This window comes from Notamacropus eugenii, chromosome 1 (assembly GCF_028372415.1).
Source record: "Notamacropus eugenii isolate mMacEug1 chromosome 1, mMacEug1.pri_v2, whole genome shotgun sequence".
Classification (NCBI taxonomy): Eukaryota; Metazoa; Chordata; class Mammalia; order Diprotodontia; family Macropodidae; genus Notamacropus; species Notamacropus eugenii.
Window position 1 is genome coordinate 594,743,237 of NC_092872.1, and position 13,383 is coordinate 594,756,619.

Consider the following 13,383-nt stretch of genomic DNA (forward strand, 5'->3'; position numbering starts at 1 on the left):
AGGTTACAGATGAGGAAGCTGAGGCTGGGATAGATTTAGTCACACAGCTAGTCAGTGTCTGAGGAAGTATTCAAACACTGGTCTTCCTGACTTCAAGTCCAGTATTCTATCTCTGGGCCACTTTGTCTTACCCTATATCAAAGAGAAAGGACCATTTCTCAAGGTCCTCTTGCTTTTAACGCTGTCCATAGGTACTTCAAGTTCCCCATTTGGGGGTCCCATTTCCCTTTAGGACCTCTGTCTTTAAGGTACTGCCCTTTGCATTAATCCTTTACCGTGTCAAAATGTACCTACCAGCCTATTCAACAAGTCAGCCAATAAGAATTTGTTATGGGCTAGTATGTGCCATGCAGAAAGAGAAGGGAAAAAAAAAACAGATCCAGCTCTTGAAGAGCTCACAGTTTTATGGAAGGAACAGCATTCAGTTATGTACATATATATATATATGTATATATATATATGTATGTATATATATATATGACAAATTGGAGAATCTCAGAGGAACGATTTTAAGAAGAAAAACTTCTTGTGGAAGGTGGGATTCTAGCTGAGACTTGAGAGAAACCAGGGGAGCCAGGAGATGGATGGGAAAAGATGAAGTCCAGGTATGAGGTATAACCACTGAAAATGCCTTGCATTAGTAGATAGAATACTTTGTAGCAGGAACACCAAGGAAGCTAATGTCAGATAGAACACACAGACTTATGATAGGGAACTAACAAATCTAGACTATGATGGCAATAGGCTCCTATGGGAGTAATCTAGGAGATTCAGCTATACATACGTGAGCTTATCATGGCCACGTTTTATGAAACCCATTGATAAACTGGAGAGGGGTTGGAGGAGGTTAACTTCAATGGTAAAGAGCCTCCAATTCAGGTGATAGGAAGGGTCAGTCTAAGGAACTGGGGAAGCAAAGAGACAGATATATCTGTTTTCAAGTATTTGAAAGAATACTCTGTAAAAGAGGGATTACATTTGTTCTGCCGGGTCCCAGATATAGAAACAAGAGCAGTGAATAGAAGTTGCAGTTTAAGATTAAAGGAAACCCATCATCATCATCATAGCTAGCATTTATAGCAGTGCTTTAAGAATGGCAAAACACTTTCCAAATAGAAACGAATTTTATCCTCATAGTAATCATGGGAGGTAGGTGCTATTATCATCCCCATTTTCTTGTTTTTATTCAGTTTTCAGTCATGTCTGATTCTTCATGACACCATTTAGAGTTTTCTTGGCAAAGGTACTGGAGTGGTTTGCCATTTCTTTTTCCAGTTCATTTTACAGATGAGGAAACCGAGGCAAGTGGGATTGAGTGACTTGCCCAGGATCACGTAGCTAGTGAGTGTCTGAGGCCAGATTTGAACCCATAAAGATAAGTCTTCCTGACTCCAGGTCCAGCATGCTATCCCTTTTGCCACCTAGCTGCCCATCACCATTTTACAAGTCAGGAACCTGAGGTACAAAGCAGTTGAATGATTTACCGAGGGTTGCATAGCTGCTATCTGAGTTAGGATTTAAATTAAGTTAGGTGGAACAGTGCATGGAATGCTGGACCTGGAGTCAGGAAGACCCAAGTTGAGACACTAGCTGTGCAACCTTGAGTAAGTCTCTTAATCACTTTCTTTCCTCCCTTCCTTTTCTTTTTTTCCTTATCTTGTTCTCTTTCTCCCCCCTCCCTCGTTCCCCTTCTTCCTTCCCTCCTATTTCAAAAGTATGTGTTGTTTTGAATGGGAAGGGGGAAAATTCTGGAGGCTTTTCTAAAATCCAAAGTGATGAATGATGGAAGTTTCATGAATAAGAACTCAAGGAGACAAAATGGACTGGGGGAAACTTTAGACACCTAATAAATCATACTATGTAGCTGGTTACTTGCTGTATGCATGAGAAGGAATAGTTCTTGCCACATATAAACCCTCTGCACAGCCCCTTAAAAATAAGTAACACAATTCTATCCCACGGGAAGGTTTATAAATTCCTTTTCTTAAAACAAAGTGGATACCATAGATATCATCCTTTCCATTTTACAGATGAGAAAGTTGAAAGCTATTGAGGCGAAGTGACTTAGCTAAAGTTATTCAAACAAAGCTGGATCTTGCACCTGTGTTCACCGGTGCCAAAATTCAAGACTTTTATATATCACACTGCCTTCCTGATATTGTTTCAAAAATTATTTTCTTTTCAAGGATTATGAATATCAACTGAAAAATATCATGCTTCCTGATTTTACACTTTGAGAAACAGAGATACAGATGTTTTAGCCAAGGATGTATTGTGATTATTTCTGAGTCAATGCTTGATTCACTAGATTTTAGGGATGATGTTGACAGCCTTGAGAACTCCCACTGTGGAATCTTTCTCTACTAATAGAGATTTAATAGATAAATCCTAGAGGGTTTCCCAAGGTCAAGTGACTTGTCCAGGGTCTCACAACTAAAAAGTATCAAAGAAAGGATTTGCACTCAGATCTTCTTAGTGCTCTATACCACAGTAATAGATGAGGAAAAGAAAAAAAAGGAGGGGGGAAAAGGAAGGAGAAAAAGACAAAATTGAATTTTACTTACAGAAATATATATACTTTGTAATATGAGAAGAAACATATTGGAGAATATTCCTATTCTCATTCTGCAAAATAGCAACAACGGGTTGACCACCATGACCATTAACCACAATGTCTGTTTCCTCTGTGGTATCATGAAACTAATGAATTTTGAAAATTCAGATAATTACAGGTCTTTATGTTCATGGTTTATCAAGCTTTACTATGATAATTTTCTTTGATATTAGGTTCTCTCTAGATAAACTTTTTTATTTGAGGGAAGGAGAGGGTGGAGGAGAGGCTTCCTGGATTTCAAAAGCTAACGTTCCCCTATATTTCTAAAGGGGGTGGTTTTTCTAAAGTGGAGAGCCTTGGTTTCCCTAGGTGTTTCTTTTCTTCCGTTTGCTTCTCCTTGGCAGTTCCACTATGTTTTGAGTCAGTGTGATCCCTGTAGAAAAAGTCAAAGAATCCATGTTCAAATCTCTCAGCTTTTCCACTTACCCCTGTGACTCTGGGAGACTCAGCCTTTCTGGGTATCAGTTTTCTCATCTACAAAATGAGAGTTGGCTTAGATGGCCTCTTAGATCATCCATTCCTGTCCATGATCCTATTCTCTCTCCTTTTCTTAGTCTAACCTGAGAAATCTCCCTTTTGTAACAAAAGTTTGGAGCAAGGATTCAGCTTTCTTCTTTCTAGCTCCTTAAGGAGAAAGAAAATGGATAAGGAAAGTTGGCTATTGCAGAATTGGGAAACTGGAGTCTGGTCATTCACCTCATGGAATGATAGGATTATTAGAAACCAGAATTGGCTCTAGCAAACAATGCTTTAAATTAAAGAAAGAGAGAGAAATGCCAAGTAGAACCCTGTGTTATCCCTTTTAATTCAGAAAGGAAAGCAAAGAAGAAAAGAGATTTACCTTAAACATTAATCCCTAAGAAATTCCAACTGACTCCGACCAAGACCTTGGGTATTTTTGCTGTTCCCTGGCAATCCTTCTGCCACCACCTTGTTTGAAATTGAAAATGGAGTGGCATGAATGCAAATGAGGTAATAAAAGGAAATCTCCTGTGAAAACTGCTGACTCTAGCTGCCACATGAAGTGACAGTGTTGACATTACACAATTCAGATGCATTTCTTTGGTGTGACAATTGGGGAACCTTCATATATATTGACATCTTAGCGGCAGCCTGTTAACCTCCATTAAGGCACAGTCTACAGCAATTTCCTGCTAGGTTAGATATTTTCTGTTAATCTCATCGAGGCTGAAATCCTATCGTTTGATTCTTCTTTCTCTATTTCCCTGGACTTCAGCCCCAAACAATACTTCTGACCCCAAGATTAAATAGAAAATGGAGATTTACCTAGTGTTTGGCATTTTTTGTCATGTTGTAACAGAGGGGAAGGATCAATGTTATTGTTCATTTTTTGCATAAATGATAATGTCTAAATGTAAGGAATCACATACTTGTAGAGTTCTCAAGTTGGGACAGATTCCAGAGATTTTCTAGGCATGAACTTCTTAATATTTTGCCATGAATCCCTTTGGCAGTTTGCTGATGCTTGTGAATGCCTTCTCAGAATAATAATTTATTTTAAAAAATAAATCATTGAAGGAAATGCTAAATTTTAGGTAAGGTCAGTGAAAAGAGTGATGGGATCTTTTCCTCATCCAAGTTTCCTATTGCTTCCATGAGCAAATGCTCTGTTTGGCATTCAAAGCCCTTCATAACCAAACCCCCTCCTACCTTTCTAGTCTTTTTATATGTTTCTCCTTGCCATCCACTCGTCGATCCCAGGGCACTAACCTCCTGCCTGTTACACAACAACACAGCATTCAGCTCCAGGCATTTTCTCTAACTGTCCCCTGTGCCCTGAATGCTCTCCCTCCTCTGCTCTGACTCCTGATCTCCATGGCTTCCTTTGAGTCCCAACTAAAGTCCCACCTCCTATAGGAAGTCTTCCCCAACCTCTCGTAATTCCAGTGCTTTCCCTCTGTTCATTGTTGCCTATTTGTCTGGTATACAGCTTGCTTGTATATGTTTGTTTGTAAGTTGTTTCCCCCTTTAGACTGCAAGCACTTGGAGGGCAAGGAATATCTTTTGCCTTTTTTAAATATATTAGCACTTTTATTTAAAGTTTTGAGTTCTAAATTCTATCCCTCCCTCCCTCTACTGCACCCTCCTTGAGATAGTAAATAATCAGATAAAAGGTTATACATGTGCAATTATGTAAAACATTTCCATATTAGTTATTTTGTACCAGAAGACTTGAATAAAAGGGAAAAAATGAAAAAAAGGTGAAAATGGCATGCTTCAGTCTGTATTCAAACAACATCAGTTCTTTCTCTGAAGGAGGATAATTTACTTCATCATTGTATTGCTGAGAATAGCTAAGTTTTTCACAGTTCTTCAAGGAACAATATTGTTGTTAATGTTTACAACATTCTCCTGGTTCTGTTCACTTCACTTTGCATCAGTTCATGTAAACCTTTCCAAGTTTTTCTGAAATCATCCTGCTTTTCAGGTCTTATAGCACAGTAATATTCCATCATAATCATATATCACAGCTTGCTTAACCATTCCCTAATTGATGGGCTTCCTTTCTATTTCCAATTCTTAGCCACCACAAAAAGAGCTGCTATAAATATTTTTTGTACAAATAGGGCCTTTTCCCCTTTTTTGCAGGTCTTTGGCATATAGACCTAGTAGTGGTATCAGTGGATCAAAGGGTATGCATAGTTTTATAGCTCTTTGGGCATAGTTCCAAATTGCTATCTAGAATGGCTGGATCTATTCACAGCTCCACCACCAATGTATTAGTGCTCCAGTTTTCTCCCATCCCCTCCAACATCCCACATTTTCTTTTTTTGTCATATTAGCCAATGTGATGGGTAATTTATTGACATCTCATCTGCAGCTTGTTAACCTCCATTAAGGCATAGTGTACAGCAATTTCCTGCTATGTTAGATATTTTCTGTTAATCTCCTGACTCCAAAGATGTTTTAATTTGCATTTCTCTAATCAATAGTGATTTAGAGCATTTTTTAAAGGTGACTACAGATAGCTTTGACTTCTTTGTCTGAAAACTTCCCATTCATATCCTTTGACCATTTATCAATTGGTGAACGACTTGATATTTTTTCTAAATTTGACTCAGTTCTGCATATATTTGAGAAATGAAGCCTTTATCAGAGATACTTTTTGCAAAAGAATTTTCACAGTTCTCTGCTTTCCTTATTTTGCCTCTTTTTGTATCCCGAACAGTTAACATAGTGCCTGGCACATAGAAGGCACTTAATAACTACTTATTGGTTGATTGATTGAAATCTGTCTGTAGACCCCTTAATCTTGTCCAACTTCTTCAATTTACAGAGAAGGAAAAAGAGGCCTTGAGGGAAGAAGTGATTTGCCCAATGTCACACAGCTAGTTAGTGACAGCTGAGAACAAAACTTGCTTCTCCTGAGATCCACTGAAGTGTATCTATGTGGCTAGCTGTTCCTGGAAGTCTAATCTAATGGAGATTCTGTCAACAAATATTTGCTACCTACAGCACATAAAACACTGAGCTAGATATTGGGGGACACACCTAGGTAGCAGAGCAGAGTGTTGAAGTTGGAGTAAGGAAGATCTGAATATGAAACCTGCCTCACAACACTAGCTGGGGGACCTTGCTCAAGGCTTCTAATTTCCCAGCATCAGTTTCCTCATCTGCAAAATGAAGACAGTATCACCTTTCTTAAAGCATTATATAAGTGTAAATTATTATTATTGTAAGATACGGCGCTTACCTACAAAGAGGTTACAGTTTAGTTGGAAAATGAAAAAATAGGAAAGTGACTACTATGTGCCCAGCACCGAGCTAAATCAATTCTGCAAAGACATATAAGGCAATCCCCACTTGCAAGGAATTTGTATTCTACTGGAGGAGACAGCACATATAGGGCAATGGTAGCTAGGAAAGGGTATTGTGGTTTCTAAAGTTACAGACAGAAAGGTTGAGTAGGAGCCTACTTCCATACTTCCTAGATATTAATTCAAGGTCCATTGACTCTTAATGCATATTATCTCATCAAGTCTGAGGATTCAGAGGAAAGTTCTCATCCCCCTCTACTACCCCCACATGCATGAGGTGATTAGAACATAAGAGGAGCTTACCTTATAAGAGAAATAAAGAAGCACTGTGTAATTAATCAATCAACAAGCATTTATGGATCATCTGTTTTGCTCCAGGCATTTTGTAGGTGCTGGGGATAAAAATGTAGACAGTAAAACAGTCCCTGCTCTCAACAAGCTTATATTTGATTGAAAGGAGGCAACAGGCACACTTAGGAATCACCCTTGACCTTTTAGTGTTTATCCTTCATTTTCAGAGGACTGATGACATCATAGGGGATGTCTTGACTTGTGAGGAAACTGGATTTAAGTGAGGCAAAGTTGCAAAGTCAGCCTCACTCTCTCTTCCAGAGTCATTGAAGTCCAGTTACAGAACAAAAGTCAGGACAACTGATGATGGTCCGGGATACAGCCGAAGGCCTTGGCATCTTCAACGTCTGACCAAGCTCTAAGCACTCCACACCATTCGCTTTAGCCACCTTCATGGTCTTTGGAACAAATTGTTCTCATCTGCCCTTTCTACCAGGGCAATTCTTCACATGCTTTGGGTAGATACCCCACTAACTCACTGCCAGGTCTGAGGCCTGTTGGTTACCCTCAACCTGGGTTACCTTGTCTGCCCTCATGGTTTTACCAGGGTATGACCATTACAAATGCTACAGCTTCTTGGAGTCACAAGTGAGAGTTGGGTCACAAGTGGACACCAAAGGTGAATGAGCAGCCCCGATATAGTATCTGTTTGCCTCAGTTTCCTCATCTATAAAATGAGCTGGAGAAAGAAATGGCAAACCACTTCAGTATCTTTGGTAAGAAAACACTAAATGGGGTCATGAAAAGTCAGACAAGACTGAATAATAACTCAAAAAGGCAAGTAAAAGATAGCCAGAAATGTTATAAACTTGGAATATGCAGTCCATTTGTAGGGATAAGATGTTGGTATATAAAAGAAAAAAATCATAAATTTTAAGTACCAAATTAATCAAGTCAATAAGCATTTATTAGGCACTTGCTGTGTGCTAGGCACAGAGGCTTTGACCTCAAAGGGCTCACATTCTAATAGAGGATAAAACATACAAATAGCTATATAAATGCACGTATTTGAAAATATTGAAAGTGAAAGGTAATGAGGAAGAGGGGGACATTTGAGGAATGGGAAAAGTTTTCTGTAGAAAGGAGGATTTGAACTGAGACTAAGAGGAAGCCAGTGAGGCGAGGAGGTAGAGATAGAAGAAGAATATTCCAGGTATAAGGGATAGTCAATGTCAAAGTAAAGCTTCAGGAAATGGAGTGTTATATGTGAGGAAGCACAAGAAGGCTCCTGTGTCAGGATCATAGCGTACATAGAGGGAGGTAAAGTATAAGAAGACTGGGTAGGAGCCAACTTTCAAAGGGCTTTAAAAGTCAAAGGTAATAGGGAGTCCCTGGAGTTTATAGAGTAGGGAGATGACATGGTCAGAACTGCATTGGAAGACAATCATTTTGGCAGCTGGAGAATTGGAGATTGATTTGAGTAGGAAGATATTTGACGCCCATAGATTGGACCACAGTAGGTCCCTGCCAAAGCTCCACTTAATGGCTGCATTTTGGGCCCTCCTGGCTTAGAATGAATATCAATGGTAACTGTTTCTCTTTGGAATGGCAACCTTGAAGGTCTTGCCTTCCCCGCTTGATTTTTTTTTCTTTTTCTAACTAAAGGGGCCATCCTTTGACTACTTCTTAAAGAGACCCATTCACTGAATGGGCATTACCTCACTCTAAGTGAGTACCTGAAAGGACCTTAGTGTAAAAGGACCAGGCTCTCCCATTGCATCCTGAGCCATTTCCATATCAGGTCACTGAATCCAGATGGCTCTGGATGATAAAGTGAGACTGGTGACCTTGCACAGCCCTCCCTCACTCTAATGAAAGCCAACTGCAAGTCATGTCATCATTTCTCTGATGTCATGGTCTTCTTTGAAAACACATTTGAGGCAGGGAATCCAATTAAAAGGCCATTACAGTAGCCCAAGGGCAAGGTGATGAGAGCCTGCAAAAGAGTGAGGGTATGTGAGTGGAGAGCAGATGATTTACATCAAAGATGTTATGAAGATAAAAACTAAGGGATGTGGGGTGAGTACAACGGAGGATTTAGGGATGATTTTGAGGTTTCAAGCCTGGGTGACCAAGTGGATTCTAATAATGAAGACAGAAAGAATTCATGGTCTCATGGAGGGAAACATCTAGTAGTGAAGACAAAGAGAAACAACTACAATGCAAGTTAAGAAATGGTGTCTCACTGCTTCCAACTTCAAGTATACCTTGCCATTCCTTTGTTTACAGTGTTCTCTCACCCTAAAATGAATTTCCACCATAGCTTTACCCCTGTCCATTTTCCACCTATCTTCCAAAGCTTGGCTCATGAAACCTTCTATGAAGCACAATGATAGACGCTAGCCTGAACTAATATAGCCTTTGATTAACTCTTATTTCACTTCCACATTCTATCTTATATGATAGTCACTTGTGTGGAATGTAAATAGCAACTGTTCTGGCCAGAAACTCTGAAAGGTTTTCCCTCCCAGACTGATTTTTCTATGAAGGCAAATTATGCCATATTTTGCCTCAGTTCTTAGCTTTTAATTACTGAATAGGTGTTGCCTTAGACAAACTAAGACCTGTGAAAGGCCTTAACTTAAAAGGCCAAGGTCCCCCACTGCATCCAGGGCCATCACCAGTTTTCCTGACCTACATCTTTCCACTGGTTTTTGATGACTGGAGAAGTGATTGAGGCTGATGACTTTGCACAGCTCTGCCTCACTTAAATCCAATTCATTTGCAAGTCAAGACAGCACCCTTCTGATGTCATTGAACACAGAACAACAACAATTTGTGCAAAGTTCTTGTCTGCCCTTTTAGAAAATAAGCTCCATGATGACAGAAATCTTTCTCCTTTCTGTTACCATGGGTGAATGAAGTTTCTGGGTTTCGATGTCTTATCTATAAATAGGGGGCGGGGGGTGATGGGGCATTGGACTAGATAATTCCTAAGGTCCTTTCCAGATCTAAACCATGTCTTATTCACATTCATACTATCTCCATCTCCCTGCTAAATCTAAGGTTATCCAATCTTGAGTAAATCTGTAAGTCTTTCTTCTCCAGGTTGTACTCCTGTCTTTAGATACAATGTCATTGAAAATTCTTCATCCTGGAAGCTCAATGCCTCCCTAGCCTACTTCTCAAATTAGAAGTACCAATGGCCCCTGCAGCCTCTCCCTCTGATTGGCCAGTTCCTCCCACAACCTCCATTTTAAAGAGGAAGCCGAGGTCAGCTATGTCTTCATTTTTTTCCAAGCATCACTTCTGACTATCCACAGGACTTCCTCTCCCATTCCCTTGAACTGGGTACCCCCATCTTTCCTCTTTTTCCTTTTCATCTCCATTTTATGTGATGTTTTCAGCACCAGAAATAAGGCTCCTTGAGTGCAGGAACTATCTTTCATTCTACTTGCTTGTATTCCTAGACCCTAGTGCAATGCCTGGCACACAGTAAGTGCTTAATAAATGCTTGCTTTCTCCCTTGGGGCCTTGCACATAGTAAGTAGTCAATACAAGCTGAATACAACAAAAAATAGCAACTTGTGTGAGTCAGGGAAGAGGTGCCATCATTTCAAAGGGTAGGGGCATATGCTGTCACATGAATTCAGGAAATGGGACATTTTGGTAGGTCTGAAAATCAGCCTGAGTGGCAGAGGAGACCAAGCCCTGTGTTACTTACCATTGACAACCATCTAATGTCTTTCATCAATTAAAAAGTATCATCATCACAAACTAATATTTGGCCTATAATAATTACTAATGGTTCTTTGGGGATTCATGGCACATCAAAAGAATGTTTTCAAAAGCCAACAACAGTATTTCTCTTTAGCACCTACCCTTAATAGCAAGAGTAATAATTGTCTCTGTTTAATTTACTGTGTGGTTGAACTTGGATTATGGAAAACCATTGGCCTAAGAGATATAAAGGTATCTAAGGACAAGTAAGTGAAAATAGATGGAAAAGAGGTGATCAGACTCTGTCATCTCCTCTGTGACAATGAGTTTTGGAATCCCAGAAATGGGAACATGGTAGTAGGCAAACCAAACAGGGAATTTGGGGTTTGAAGCAGAGAGTCAGTCTATCTCTTTTTCCTAAAAAATCTGCTCAATCACAGTATGTACAACTGCTCTGGTCCTTTTTTGAGTTGTTTATGCCCCCCACATACACATATATGTGTGTGTTATATATGTATATGTATACATATATATTCCAATATGTATATTATATAATATAATTAATTATACTGTGGATGTGTGTATAAGTATATGTTTCCTAGACCACTGCCTTGTCCTGGTGGAGAGGCTTGTGTAGCTTAATGAAATTATTACCTATGCCATGCAGGGTTACCCAGGATTGATAGGTCATAGTGGAAAGTTCTGACAAAAGGTGATCCACTGGAGAAGGAAATGGCAAACCACTTGTATCACCAAAGCAATATTCACAGCACTGGTGGTGACTCTGAATATGCTGGCGTAGTTCTCAGTTGCAAAGTATAAAATAGACTCTCCATATAAAAGGCAGAAGAAAACATTTATTTAGATACCAGAAAGCTAAATCCCAGAACCAGAAAGCAAAATCCATCATAGCAACCAAGAAATCAATACACGTTATCAACGCAGGGGACAAAGCCATTCCCAGGCCTCCCTGCCCCTTGCTGGGACCTTCCCACAAACAAACATGCAGGAGCCTAAGCTGTTACCTACCTGACTGTGTCCTTCCCAGCTCCCGACTAACTTCTTCTCAGCTGTGCTCTATCCTTCCTGTTCTACCCATTCTGCAAGCTCCTCGCACCACATGTGACTTAGGCTTCCATGCAATCCAAGCAGGTCACGTGGACCTATTAATGAATGGGAAAGATTTTTCCATTTACATTACCATTACACCACTCCAATATCTTTGCCAACAAAACCCTATGGACAATGGGTCCAGCATGCTAAGACCCATGGGGTCAAGAAGAGTCAGACATGAATGAACAACATGTATCTATATTAATTATACTTATGTATGTACATATTGTCTCCCCCAAGAGAACATAAGTTCCCTTATTGAGGAAGCTATTTCATTTTTGTCCTTATATCCACAGTACCTGGAATAGTGCATACAGTAAATATTGAATAAAAGCTTGTTGATTGATTAATTGATTGGAGGACCCCACTCTGGGAGCCAAGGAGAAAGGCAAGCTCATGAAAAGAAACAGGATGACTTAAGCTTTGTGCTAGTAGACCATATGTTCTCCATAAAGTAAAGGTTCAGATGCTGATCTAGGGCAGTAGCTAAATCCAGCTTCACAAAGGACAGAACTATTTGTAACAATCAGCTGTCAAATTTGCTTCTAGCCAAGCAATCAGGACAAAGGATTAGCAGATGGAGGCAGAAAAAGAAGATAAGGAAGAGTTAGAGGGAAAGAGGAGAGATGAGGAAGAAGAGGGAGAAAAAAAGAGTTTCCAAATACTAGAGACCCTAAGATCTCAAGGTGAAAATAACTTGGATTCCAGGCATTTGTTACTCATGGTTGGAGCCAGGGGCAAGGACAGGTTTTTAATAGACTCATCATTATTGAAAACAAGGGCAACCACAAGGTACCTTTAGACTTGACACTCAAAGGAAAACTCTTTTAAGACCAGAGATGACAGTACCTGCTGTAAGCCTGGGACTTCCACACCTAGAGCTTCATTAGAGAAACTATTCTGTAAACACTAGACACAAGGAATACTTGTCAAAAACTAAATCTACTTCAGTCTGAAGACTTGAGCTTAAATCAAGCCCAGATAGGATTTAGCCAAATGACTCAGAGGACAAGACTGAGAAAAAAGGGATTTAATTGTACCAGAGAGAAACTAAACAAGAATAAGGCCTAGTTCTATAATATTTGCAGGTAGGACCAGAATTAATCGTTAAAGATTTATATACATTTTAAAAAGTACATAATTAAATGCCTCATATGTCTCCTTATGAATCTTAGTAATAAAATCCTTAAAACCTTAAAAAAACTGTTCTTAGGGAGCAAGACTGGAGAGAAGCAAAAAGGCAACATAGCCTGGTATAGAATGGACTGGAACTGGAATCTAGAAAACCTGGCTTTAAATCTGACTTCAGATGCTTGCAAGCTGTTGAGACAGGTGACAGCTAGTGGGCCTCTGTGAATGAAATACAATGCATGAAACGGAGTGACATAGAAGACACCTTGTACAGAGTTTAGAGGTAATAGGGAGCTGCTGAAGTTTTCTGAACAGGGGAATAACATGAAGAAGACTGTGTTTTAAGAATATTAATTTGGCAGCTAATGTGAATGATGGATTAGAGAGGTGAGATACTAGAAGCAAGGAGACCAATTAAAAAGCTATTGCAATAGTTCAGCTAGGAGGTAGACAAGGGCCTGATCTGGACTGGAGACTCAATAGTGACATGAAAGGGAAGGTGGCAAGAGATGTTGTGAAGGTGGAAGCTATGGAACCTGTCAATGGATTAGATGGAGACGGAAAAGACAAAGATGACTACAAAGTGGTGAACTTTGGTGACTAGAAGGATCTGCTAATCAAACAAACTGTCAGGGGTCCAGTCATTAAACAAGAGAGGTAACATCCAAGCTGCAGTGGATTCACATTTCAGCATATACACTGTTAGTCCCATTTCTCTCCTTTGCACATGGAAGA

The 13,383-nt window shown here is 39.7% G+C and overlaps 1 protein-coding gene across 2 annotated transcripts in view; it reads left to right on the forward strand.

Annotated features, from left to right (window-relative positions):
- The window catches only part of SLC24A3 (solute carrier family 24 member 3), a 769,449-nt gene that overhangs the window by 525,290 nt on the left and 230,776 nt on the right, over window positions 1-13,383 (forward strand). The window lies entirely within an intron of this gene.